The 13499-nt window shown below is 38.4% G+C and overlaps 1 protein-coding gene across 2 annotated transcripts in view; it reads left to right on the forward strand.

Annotated features, from left to right (window-relative positions):
* Nucleotides 1-13499, forward strand: part of LOC121322850 (neuropilin-2-like) — a 141929-nt gene that overhangs the window by 42816 nt on the left and 85614 nt on the right. The gene's annotated exons all lie outside the window — the stretch shown is intronic.

A 13499-nucleotide genomic window follows, 5' to 3' on the forward strand; every position in this document is an offset into this window, starting at 1 on the left:
TTCTTGTAAACCCCTCTAGGCTGTTTGAAACAGCCATCCCAGAAGTCTAAACATGTAGATCATATCTGCCCCAAGAAAATGTTTCCACGTCTGAACTCTGGTGTATCATTGGTACAGCCTGGGATTACCTTACTACTGTCATCCAACTACAGATCACTTTTCTTTACCTTTAGCCAAAAACCAATATTGCATCCAAGCTCACTGTTATTTGCAATTGTCTTGAGGGTATTTAGTTCTTTTATATCCAAAGTAATCTTCTAAATGCCTTGGCATACATTCATTCACATGAAAAGGTAAGGCATCAAAGCTGCTTGACAATAGCAGAACAGCTTGTGAAAAGACTGAAAGATTAATCTGTGCGACACCAGTATTAAAGTGAAGGGTTTAAAAGAATACAAAAGGGGGTTTAAAAAGTTATCTAAAACCTTGGAGGAAGATCTGTCTGTGGTGTAATAAAATGTGTTTACCAAGGACTGAATGTCATACATGCACGCAAACTGTAAATGTTAAAAGTGTCATTTAGTCTAACCTGTGCATTGCTATCCTGGGAGAGGGACTTACCTGAATATGTAATCTTATGCTCAGTGAGTTATATTCTGTGTAACATGAATAAATAAAGAAAAACAAAGATAACCTTGCAAAGTATTTTGGTACTGAATGTATTTGCAGAGGAGGAGGATTTTAATGACAGCAGGGAAAGGGTTCTACGGTAAGGTGCATTAAGCTAGCATTCCTAACCAGAGTGAGGTCAAATTTCAGACTGCTAATAGCCAGCGCCCCACCCAGCCGCATCCCAACAGAAAACAAATGGAATAACAAACAAAAAATATTAAAAAAAAAAATAGTAGTTCCAGTAACAGGGAACTAAGGAGCAGCTTTATCTCTTTGCGTGCCCATAGAACATATGTTCTTCTTTTAAAATGGGTGGGTATTTTGCAGTCAGATTTTTTTAGACTGCAATACATTTGGTTATAACACCCATGGTTTGTTATTCTGGTTACTGCAAATTTTGTATTTGTATTTTGGATGCAGGTCATATGGACCAGTATGTGCAAACCTATATGTAGCAAGCTGTTTTATAATTATAGTTGTGAACATTTCTTACTTAGTACAGCATTTCCATTATCAGGATATATATTTCATTGTAGACATGTCCAGGCCAATTTGTTCCAGTCTACCAGGTGGTCATCTGTGTCTAAGGCTCTGAGCAGGTCAGCAAAACTGCTTCTCTGAAAAGACCCTTCTCATAGCAGCAAATACGGATTTAGTAAAATCTGCTAATGCAGTTACTGTTGAATGGGATGGAATAGATGAACAACACAATGTTGACATAACAGCACTTTGTCATTATCTAAAGCCTGGAATGAATAGCTATTATGAGTCACAAGTGAGATTGGTCTGTAATTATTTATCAAGGGTGGATCCCCACAAATATGTGAAGTGGAAGCAATGTCTTGATCAATAAAAAAGTTAAATAAACTGCCCAAAAAGGAGAGCTAAATATAATATATAATATATATATATATATATATATATATATATATATATATATATATATATATATATATATTATATCCCATAGGATTGCATATCCTAACGTTTTTTACAGAAAAAGTTCAATATTTTAATTTATTTTACAGAATAGTTCAATATTTTAATTTGATCTCATGCAAATGTAATGTTATGTTAGTAATACTAACTATAATAGTATTGTAATGTAAATTTTTATTATTATTATTATTATTATTATTGATAGTAGTCAAGCATTTGTTGTCATAGTTGTTTCATAAATGTAGAGGTAAACCTATACTTGACTTGGTATAGTATAAACATCAACATCTTTAATTTCTGAAAAGCTGATTTTCACAAATACAATATGGTATTTCCTAACCAAGATTTACATTTTTAGTCAGTGAAACATTAGGGTTTTAATGTGCAGTTCCTTTAAAACATGTTGTACAGTTCCATACTACACTGTGTTGCATTTATAATTGGCTGTATAATGAAGGAAAGATCTTTTTTTTTTCTAATTTACTCTATCGAAACAGAAGAAAATTACAAGCTAGCAGACTCTGTAAATGTGTCCCCAGAGTAGCTTCTGAGTTTTAAGTTTTCACCCTCAGAAAAAGGAATTTGACTAACACCTGATGAACTATGTAATTAAAAACAAACAGAATCCTGATCCTAGCCCTCAGCAAGGAATACAGTAGTTATAAATCTTGAGGTGGGAAATAAAGCTGAGAAAAGTGGTGATGTGATGTAAACTCCCTGCCATTCTCCAGGTCAGGCGTGTCTGAGGATTGAGTTATAGATGCACACCGTTCCTGCAGCAGCTGAAACAACACTGCAAGTGCATTTAATAGCGTTTCACTGCTGTCTTCTTAACTGATGGCCAGCTGGTGAAGGTGTAACTCATGGCTTCCGTTCCAGAGCGGGACTGAATTACACATTTGTAGGGCAAGTTCCACATTTAAAATGTATAATTACATTCCTGTGTTAATGAAAAGGAGATAACCTTTGAAAGATCATTCATGTTCCGAGTGACCATATTCTGTAAAAGGAATCCTGGATTCTGTTTTTTGTAACTTGTGTTTGTGTTTATATTTTTAGATATGTTTGTCTGTAAAGTCAGAAACACATTGGTAATTGAGTGCTATGCAGGAACAGAAATAATGCTCTTGTTGGCTACCAGTCTGTGCCATTCTAGGTTTTGCTGTACTTTTGCTCTCAATGTTTTGCCTAATTTAAAATCATAGCAGCACTGGTACTGTACCTTTTACTGTAATCTGTCCAGTTTCCCCCCTCTAAAACTGAAGCAGTTTATATCAATGTGTCCTCTTTATCTGTTAATATTATAATACATAAAACACCAAATGTTGAAAAAAAAAACAACAGTTCTGTTTTGATGCATGGTATGCATCTGCAATCAAATAACAACTGCCAACAACTCAGCAAATTTATATATATATATATATATATATATATATATACCCAGAGGCCCTGCAGAACTGTCATCAGCTGCGAGTGACAATAAGCTAGATTTCCTATTTAACCTTTCAACTTTTAGACCAGGGACCAGCTGTTTGGTACAGTAAACTGAGTGTGCTAGTTGAAGAAATGTAATACAGTGCTACTCTACTGATACCTTTGGTATATGTAAGGGAGAAGCTGACATGGCTCAAATTCTAAGCGTAAGCCGGAAAATACGTTGGTGCTTGTTATTTTGCAGCCAGTGCAGCCTCCTTGATTGTGAGCAAGAACATACTCTTAAATACTACTGTATGAGTAGGGCACAAATAATAGTCTGGACACTAAAAACAGTGTGGTCTATGCTCCTTTCAAAGCAATTCCTAGCTGCTGTTCCAAGCATGTCAGAAGTGTCTAAAAATAAAATTCCTCAGATTCATTTCTCTACATCTTTCAACCACTGGATTTCAGATTATATCTTGTTCAGGATCATTTTGGATGATGCCTGCTTTTGAAGCAAAGGTTTTTACTGGCACTGCTTAAATTAAACCCTGAGTTACCACTGGGGTAAAGTCATTTGGTTAACATAAGTTATTTTATAGCTACTAATGGGCAGCTGTTTTTTGTGGGTAAACAATCCTGTGATGTGGTGATGTATGCCGTTTTAAAACGGTTTGATCCCAAGTGAATCAAACACTTTTATAGAACTTGCATAACATCAGAAAAGCAGCAAACAACAATTGATGAAAGACCCCGAAAAGAACAATCCATTAGCGAGTGAAGTACTCTAACTCTTTGGGTGGTCAGAGAAAATATACTGAGAACAAAAGCAACTTATCAGTATTATGACACATTTATTTCCAGGAAAAAAATAAGGTATATAAATTAATTTTTGGTTTCTTTTTAATAACTCGATCATTCATCCTTGACCATGACACACTTTAGTTACTATGACTGAAGCATATGCACTTAATCACCTAATTAGTGAGACAGTTGATTGGACGTTGATTTGAGTGATTTCAGCTGTTGAATTGCAAGCTTGAATACAAACAATAAAGAAAATCACATAAAAACACCAATAGGGCACATCTGTCAAGAGAGCAGCGCCTTTGTGCAATCGGCATGTTGGAGGCTGGACTAGGGCAGCGTACTGTGGCTCGCCGTCTTGCGTTCTCACAGAACAATTTCAAACCTGGCGAGAGGGTATAACCAGACACACACTGCCAATGACAGGCCATGAACTGGGAGACCAAGAGTCAACACCTGCCCAAGATCGACAGATCATTATGCAGCATCTTCGTGATCATTTTCGCACTGCTAGTCGAACAGCATTTGATACTGCAGGTCGTAATAATCCACGCATCAGCAGTTCAGCTGTAAGAAGGCGGTTACATAGTCATGATCTACAGGCCAGACGACAATACAGGGGTCTCGACAAAGCGAGATTCTGCATAGACTGCCCTGATGGACATCAGCGAGTATGGCGTAGACGTGGTGAACGATATGCTAATTGATGTGCACAATTGTTGTGTACCAATCAGTGGGGAGGTCCAAGTGTGATGGTCCGGGCAGGAGTGATTGATGGCAACATGACTGCAGAGCGATATGTTGACCTAAGACCTCAATTGGTGCCCTTCTTGCAAGCCCATCCTAATGTGACAACATTCCTACAAGACAACGTACGTCCACATGTAGCTCTTGTCACGACAGAACGTGAGAGTCATGCCATGGATGCCTTATTCCCCAGACCTGAGCCCAATTGAACATTTGTGCGATGAACTTAGATGATGTGTGGCTTCTAGGGCTCAGAAACCACTGAACTGGCAGATGCTTATCTAGGAACTACAAGAGAATTGGGCCAGGATTCCACAAGACAACTTCCGAAACCTGGTGCAAAGCATGCTTCACAGATGTACTGCTTGTATTGCTTCCAATGCTGGCCACACACACTACTAGCCTGTGACTTTGCCAGTATCCCCTGTCCCCCCATAACTTCAGACAGTAAAATGTCAATTGTTGGTCAGCACAATAAAAAGTCACTGCACCTGCTCTGAGACAGAGTTTGTCATTTTTCGATCGTTTCTTTTGATGCTAAAATATTAGTGATAAGTTTCTTTTGATGCTCAGTATAGATGCATGTTGATGGATTTTGGAAAGCCTGGCACTTCACCTTTTAAGTGAGATTGTTTTGTTTGTTTGTTTTTTTTTCCTAGGAAATAGTACTTAAAAGAATAGGAACAAAAATGAAAGTGCTGATTTTTCAATTTTAAATCAACCATCATGTCATGTTGAAAACTGGATTGTAAAATTGTAGGATTACCTTACATAAGTGAATGTCTCTAAATTGCTTCAAAACATGCGTACACATTATCAGAATTGTTTATTTGGAAATACCAGAAAAAACACATGGCTTTGTTTCATTCAGTTTTAAAAAGTCTGGTCGACTCCTTAAAAACACACAACAAAAAAACCTGTGAGAAATATTGGTGGGCATTTCTGTGAAGCCTTTCTTTTCTTAACAGCAGCAAGTGCGGAGACGTTCATCTTGTAAGGAAAAGACCCCTTCCCAAGCAAGAGCTTTCACTTCCTAGCTGTATGATCCATCATCTTTGTATTAGAACAAACTTCCTAATCAAAGTTGAGTGCTTTGTTGAGTAGCTACAAATGAAAACCCTCCAATTCAGTCAAATCAATGTTTTGATATTATTTCAGGAGGGAGCCAGTGGAACTTGACGATTACCCAAAGCATCCGCGGCCTGGATATGGGGAAAGAGAGCGCCCATCCTACCCAGGACCCCAGCCTGCGTTCCTGCCTTATCCTGCCAGAGGCAACTATCCCTGGCCTCCTGATCACAGGGGGGTGGACCCCAGGCAGATAGACCCAGGCTACTACCCACCACCTCCACCCAGAGGACCCAAACGTCAAGACGTGCCCCCTTCTCCTCCCGCTGCTCTGAGAGGCCCGCGTTTCGAGACTGCAGGCAGGACGTACCGCGGGTCCAGTCCAGAGCCTTACAGCTACGGGGACAACCGGAGTCAGGACCCACGGCAAAAAAACACAATGACAGCAGCTGTATAGCATGCAGAGAGGGGATGAATCCAACACCAGGGACAGTTTGTAATACAGTATCACATTGAAGGTTTTTTTTCTGTTTTCTTTATTAAGTGATAAATCCACTGAAATGAAGTTTAAGAGCAGTAATAATTATTTACAGCTTGGTTTCACATATTTGGACTAAAGTAGGTTTTTCCTTCTGTCTGTCAATTCCTTAGGTTTCTTCTTTTTTTAACCTTTGTTCAGAGAGAGACTCTACAAAAAATGTATTTTATGCGTCATTTTTTAATTTTTTTTTTTAAATGTAACATTCACCTAAAAAAAGGCAAATTTGAATAAAATCTGGGGATTTTCATCAGGGTAAATGTGCTCAGAAGGTGCATTGTGTTAAATGTATGCAAAAAGAAAAAGCTACTAAGACCTTTTTGAAATACTGAGCACAATTAGAATATAAAAATATTGTATCATTCCAGTCAATCACCAAAGAGCCTTTTTGATCCAAGCTGTATCTTGTGCTCTTACTCCTAATGAAAAGATTTGACATTTAAATGAGTGGTCAAACTAGAATAAAAATTATGCTACCATAGTCAACATTAGAGATTTAATCCAAAACAGATTTAATTTTCTTTGCATATAAACTGTATAATACTGTAAACTGTTAAACCAAATTGCTTTACACGATCAAACCAGTGCTTCAGGACTGTCTGTATCATTTTTAATGCAATTTAATGGAAACTAGTTACCATACCAGTGCAAACATCAGAACTAAATGAGCATGCCTGGTACTGAAAAGAACAGCGAAACAAAGTGACATGTTTGTCTAGCATGTTTTCTACCCTTTTAACTTCATCCTAAATTGCATTTACTGTCATAATTACTTAGTTTTGTAAATATTTTTTATACCATATACTGTAAAAAGGTCACCCCTGTGCATTGATCTCGGTGAAACTGCACACAAGACCCAAATTGCAGTTAATTGTGCTAGCTGTCAGTTATTTAAAAAAAAACTGGAGAGAGAACCGAGAATGAGTTCTAAACTATAAACAGGATGGAGCCCTTTCTAAAGAAATGTCAGCCGTGTGATCTTTTGATGCAACACATAGAGAAGTAAGGCATCTATCTGCATGTGAGAATAAATAGACCGCTTTATGCTTCAAAGGGGCTTTTCAAAGTGGCCATTCCCTACTAATCATTAGCTGGTATTTATTTTCTGTAAAGAAGCTTCTAAGATCTGTAAAGAAGAAATAAAGGTTATTTCACAATTCAGTGATTAACCAATGTAGCTTATTCACATTTAGGACATGCTGTATGAATATAATATACGGTATAACCAATCTGTAAAAGGGCTCTTCCCTAATTGACCATGTTCAGTGTTTCACAGTAATGTGATGTGTTAGTCAGATAATGAAATAATTAGGGAACAGTGTAAAACTTTAGACTGGATCTTCTAAATGTTAATTATTCAGATCCAGTTCTCTCAGTTTGGACATATACTGCATTGTGGTTGAGATACGAGGCACTGTAAAGCCTTGCGCTGCACAGGAAAATAATGTGTTTGTGTTTTGCCATGAATCTTCTCTCACATATATTGTATGTGATTATTATAACAAATTAGATTGCATACTTTTTTTTTTTTCTGTCTACTTAGATTTTTGTATTGTTGTTGTTGATATTATTATTATTATTATTATTATTATTATTATTATTATTATTATTATTATTATTATTATTATTATTAAATCTGAGTGCCTTTTCAAAAAGGAGGTACAAAAACACTTTCATTTGATGGTATCATATTGGGAACAAAAAAGTACTTTATTATGTCATTGATGCTGAGGCTGAAAAATCTTGGAGCAGAAGGAACAAAACTAACCTCAACATGGTACATAGCTGTGTTCTATTTCCAGAAGTAATATAGACAGGATTTCATTAGCAGATGCCACATATTAACGTTGAGTGTTTACATTATATACCAAATAACTTTGTTTTGCCTTTGATTGATTGTTAAATCATGCTAATGAGACCAGATGAATTGGTTTTATAACACCAAGAATAATTATTTTCTGATCACTAATATGTATTTTTATCACACGTTGTATTAAATGTAATAAAGAATTTGATCTTTACAGTTTTCTGTGTGTTTGATTATTACTATCATGCTGGCTGGAATGATGCCATCAGGTTTTCCAGTATTCCCCTATTCCTTACAGGCCATGCACATCATCTTGATCTCTTTGAGTCTTTGTTATTGCTGACAAGTAAGATTGCATTGTATTAGTTCTAGAGAACTGTGGCTGATTCACCACACAGGCTTCATTAGGCTATAACAGGGAGCCAAGTCTAATCATGTGATCGATAACTTGGGGCAGGTGAAGTGATGCCCTGGTATATTTGTTATATTGAGAAAATGATGTCTCAAAAGATTCACAAAAAAAAAAAAACACAGAGGATGAAGCTAAAGTATGATTAATTACGACTTGTTTTTTGGAGAATCCGATGTGGTCAACATCCATTAATACAGTGAAAAAAGCAAAGTGAGCAGTAATGATATGGAAAATGTCACTGTATACGATTTCAAGCAGTCCGCAGGACAATTTCCTGTTGTACAGGCCAGCTGGGAAAGGAGATATATTCCTGCACTTACCTGGTAACTTCAGATAAGATGATCACAAATTCAGTACTGTTTCATACAATGTGTTGATGCAGAAGAGAAAGTGCAAGAGCAGGCTATGGACAAGGGTCAGGTCCACTGTCTGCAGACTCTTGTCTAAAAACGTTAAATATAGATATACAAGTTGTCTGACAGTTTTATAGTTTAGCAAAATAAAAAATGAGAAGCGTCCATCTTTCTTTAAGGCAAAAACATGCATTGTTTACAAAGTTGTGTTTCTCTTACAAATACGAAATATGTACCATCAATAATGGGTTATTCCCCATCTGAGCTAAGTTTTTCATTTCTTACTCAATTTGTGTCTCTTAAACTGTTCTTTGCAGGTTTCTGTCTTATAACAGTGTTTTTTCCTTCGGTCAATAATAGCTACTGAAAAAAAAAAAAAAAAAAAAAAAAAAAAAAAACTTGAGCTGGTTAGCCCGAAGCAGCCGTGCGGCAGCAGGAGCCTGTGACTCTTTGCAGCAAAAAACTCTCGCCTGGACAGGGCTCTGTTCCAGAAATAAAAATAAGTAAATAAAAATATAGTACTACCCTGGCTGGAATAGTTTCTTTATCTTTTATGTATCAGTGCTGTTATGTTACTGTTTATTCCCTTCCCTTGTTTTTCTTTGTTTTGCAGAAAATGGGATCGAGTTCTGTGGGCTTGTCTTTTAAAACAGCTTTTTTTGGTAGCTATCACAAGCGAATAAGTGAGCTACAGGCCCTGCCCGTGGCTAAAGCTTGTTTGTTTTTTGCACAAGGGAGGTCACGAGTGACACTGCGGACCAACCCTGTGTTTTTAGCGAAGACAATTTCGGTTTTTCATGTCAATCAGTTGGTGGAGTTGGAGGCCTTTCACTCTCCCCCTTTCCAATCTGATACAGACAGGATGCTCCACACACTGTGCCCGGTGAGGGCACTGGCGTACTATGTGGAGAGGACAAAAAGTTGGCGCTAATCGGAGCAACTCTTTGTTTGCTACGGCGCTCAGTCCCACGGGCAGGCTCTGTCCAAACAGCGCCTATCTCGGTGGCTGACAGAGTCCATGAAGAAGCTCACGATAGATTGGGTATACTTGCCCATTAGTGATGGTTCATGTTTCGTATTTGTAAGAGAATGTTATTATCATATCCTGGTTCTCTGAAATAGAAATATTAACCACCAGTCTTCGTGGTCGCTGCGGAGCCACGAGACTCGAAAGTAAAAGAGAATTTGCAAATGGCTGCAGTGTACTTTTGTCGGGGCAACTCGCACTGCATCATGCACTCTCGCGAGAGTTTGTTGGCATACATGTTTCAGTTCTTAGGTTCTTAAAGGGGAATAACCCAATTGTGATGGTTAATATTTCTATTTCAGAGAACCAGGGTTATGAGGATAACCTAATGTTGTGTTACTTTCAGTCTAGACAGCTTCTCATGCTAATCCAGTACTTTACACTTCATATAGCAACAATAATAAGATGCTGCTTCAATCTACCACATGCCACTGAAGAGGCAGTGCTTCAGTGAGCGCCTCAAAATATCAAAATTACTGTAAAACTGGAGCTGCTGTTTTTAATTGATGCACAAAGAAAATAATGTGTTGTAGGGTTAAGCTGGCTAGGTTAAACATAATGCGTTGTAATATGTCAGAAAACAGAATTTAGGGTGTAAGTTACTGTGGCAAAGTGGCTGGTGGAGGGGAATAGGTGTAGCGGTGATGCGATGCAGGAGTGACAGGAAGACCACAATATCCAGTGGAAAAGTGCTTTTATTTGTAATCCAGGTCTGGTGACCGTCAAATAATAAATCCCCGGCTATACACAACAATGTGTAAAGCGCGGGGATAACAAAAACTGGACACAGTCCCGAACAAAAACAAACACACGGTCACCAGTCCTGGGTGAGTGCAGTCGTGCTGGTGCTGAGTGAAAACAACGGTACTTCATGACGATAGTGCAGTGGTGCTCCGGACAGTGCTGACCCTAGTCGACAGCTCCGGAGGTGTGCTTTAACTGTCTACAAGTGAAGAACAGACAATTAACAGGACAAACACAATAACAAACAACACAAATTATTTTTCCACACACTGAGAGCTCCTCTCTCAATCCTTCTCTCTCTCTCTCTGATCATTTTACCCAAACGAAGGAAAAGATCAGAGTTACACTGGCCCCTATATGTAATCCTGCATGATATCTAGGTAAACAGTTGCAGCTGCCTTATTACTTGCAGCTGCCTCTCGTTTACCTTTCAAATCAATACGGTCTTACAACAGAGTCTCGCTTCTTTCCAGGCTGACCCACTTCCTTGACTCGGAAACGAACTGTCAGGCCAGCCCTTCCAGATACTTCTCCTCTCGTTCTTTAGCGCCCTCACAGGTCGGGAGGAAGATTCATCACCAGAACTCATATTTCCGTCACAGTTACTTATGTAAATCAACTTTCTTTGATCGGCATTCTTAATTGCGTGAAATTGTACAACATGATCAACTACTTGTGAAGATGTTGATGTACAAACAGGAAGTAATTGTAAAAAAGATGTTGCACCTCAAGCTCACCTCTTTATAAACTAGAATGAATAATGCAAATAAAAATAATAATTTGAATGAATTAATTAGTAAACAAACTGGGGAAATAGTCATACTAAAACAAATCCTGAACGGGTGCAATGGCAGAAAGCATCAGTTGCTGACCCCTTAGCACTCTAGACTTGATTTATAGCAACTGGTGTCAATATTACATACCATATAACAATGGGTATATTATCCATAAATATTACATCTTAAACAAAAGCAAAATAATTATGCATAGTAGGAGGATCCTTACAATCTTCAATAAATCAATGCTCATGGTGTTGAGATGGTGTGTCCTATCTGTCCTTCCTGGACATAATGGTTAATAAGAATAATAGTAAAAATAATAACCTGCAGGTTGTAAACTCTTAAAAACATCCTCTAGTGTTCCAGAAAATATATGATCAGTGAAGAGAGTGCCCTAAAACAGGAAATCATGTGATGTCTGTGGCCCATAAAAACATGTTAACATTGAACTTAAACAATAAGGCACTCTAGGGGGAGTGGAGATCACAAAATGCAAGGGTCATTTTGAGACAAGAGCCGTAGTTCATTTCCTCAGCACCTCCATATGCTGTACAGGCTTCATAGGGTAACTCTACTTCTGCTGTGTGTCTTTAATTATTATTTTTGTGCAGACATATTTATGTTTAATTCATCTTCAAAAAGCCAGGAATCTTTCCATTGCCTGAACCTCATTTATACCTCAGTGTGTACAATGTTCCAGCAAATGTCCACCACTGCTTATTGAAGTGGGTTAATGCAGGTCTCCTGGAGAATAAAGCATTCTCAATGCAGGAGAGTGAGTGCACTGGTGCTCGGAACAGGAAAAGACATCATGGTCCAATCAAACCAAGGTTACTTACTTGAGGTGGAAACCATTAATTTTAATTGTAGGCTCAACAAGATCACATGACACAGCAACACTGTTCACAGTATCTTTAGAGAAGTCAGTCTGATCATCAGTAATGTGCCCATCTTCCTGTGGTAGATCATGTACCATAGGAACTAGAATGGATTACCAGGGCTCATGCAACATCTTAAAACTAATGAGACCTCTTCATATGCTAGAGTGTATAGTCTGACCATTAATATTCGTAATCGAGCTATCCAATTAGATCATGTATATGTGATGAATTCAAGCCTGTGCTGCCGACAAAGACTTGTCCCAGGAACACTGACTGATTACACCGTTAACAATTTTTTTTTTTTTTTTTTGGTTCCTGGGTAGTAAGTGTTATTTCCTAATTGCTTATGCCTCAATAGTATAGAAAATGGCTATTATTCCCCACAAACTTTGCTTTTGTGAACAGGTCAGTGATAGTTTGAAATTTACCTATTTTCCAGAACATTCCAGATAGATTCAGTGCTGAGTAAACTTGGAGTAACTTCTAGAACTTTCTAGAACTTTCCAGTAATATAAATAGTAGTATAAATACAGGGGCCTTAAGCCCACCAGTTTAGTTTAGTTCCAGCTGCCTAAGTGGATACATATCTGCATTTTTCTGAGATGGCATCAAGAGGCTGCAATGGTGGCATTCCTGATGGGTCTCCAAGGCGGTTTTACCAAGTTTCCCTACTATCTTTGCCTTTGGGACAGCAGGGACACCAAGACGCACCACCACAGGCGGGACTGGCCACAGCGGACCGAGTTCTCTGTGGGGAGGAACAACGTCAAATGGGAGCCACTGGTGGACCCCCGGAAGGTGCTGATGCCACCACTGCACATCAAATTGGGCCTTATGAAAAAATTTGCTAGAGCCCTAGATGAGGAGTCGGCAGCCTTCAAGTACCTTCAAGACTTCTTCCTTAAGCTGTCTGAGGCAAAGGTCAAAGCTGGTGTCTTTGTCAGATCACAGATAAAGAAGATCCTGGAGTGCAATGAATTCCCCAAGAAGCTCACTAGTAAGGAGAAAGCGGCTTGGAACAGCTTTGTCGCAGTGGTTCGGGGCTTCCTGGGCAATCACAAGGCCGAAAACTATGTGGAGCTGGTTGAGACTCTGGTGAAGAACTACGGCACAATGGGCTGTAGGATGTCCCTCAAAGTCCATATCCTTGATGCTCATCTTGATAAATTCAAGGAGAACATGGGAGTGTACTCGGAGGAGCAAGGTGAGCGCTTCCACCAGGATATACTGGACTTTGAATGTCGCAACCAAGGACAGTATAACGAGAACATGATGGGAGACTACATTTGGGGGCTGATTCGTGAAAGTGATTTACAGTATAATCGTAAATCTCGAAAAACTACTCACTTCTAAATCTTTTGTAGTCATT

The sequence above is a fragment of the Polyodon spathula genome, chromosome 11 (genome assembly GCF_017654505.1).
Source record: "Polyodon spathula isolate WHYD16114869_AA chromosome 11, ASM1765450v1, whole genome shotgun sequence".
In the NCBI taxonomy this organism is placed as follows: Eukaryota; Metazoa; Chordata; class Actinopteri; order Acipenseriformes; family Polyodontidae; genus Polyodon; species Polyodon spathula.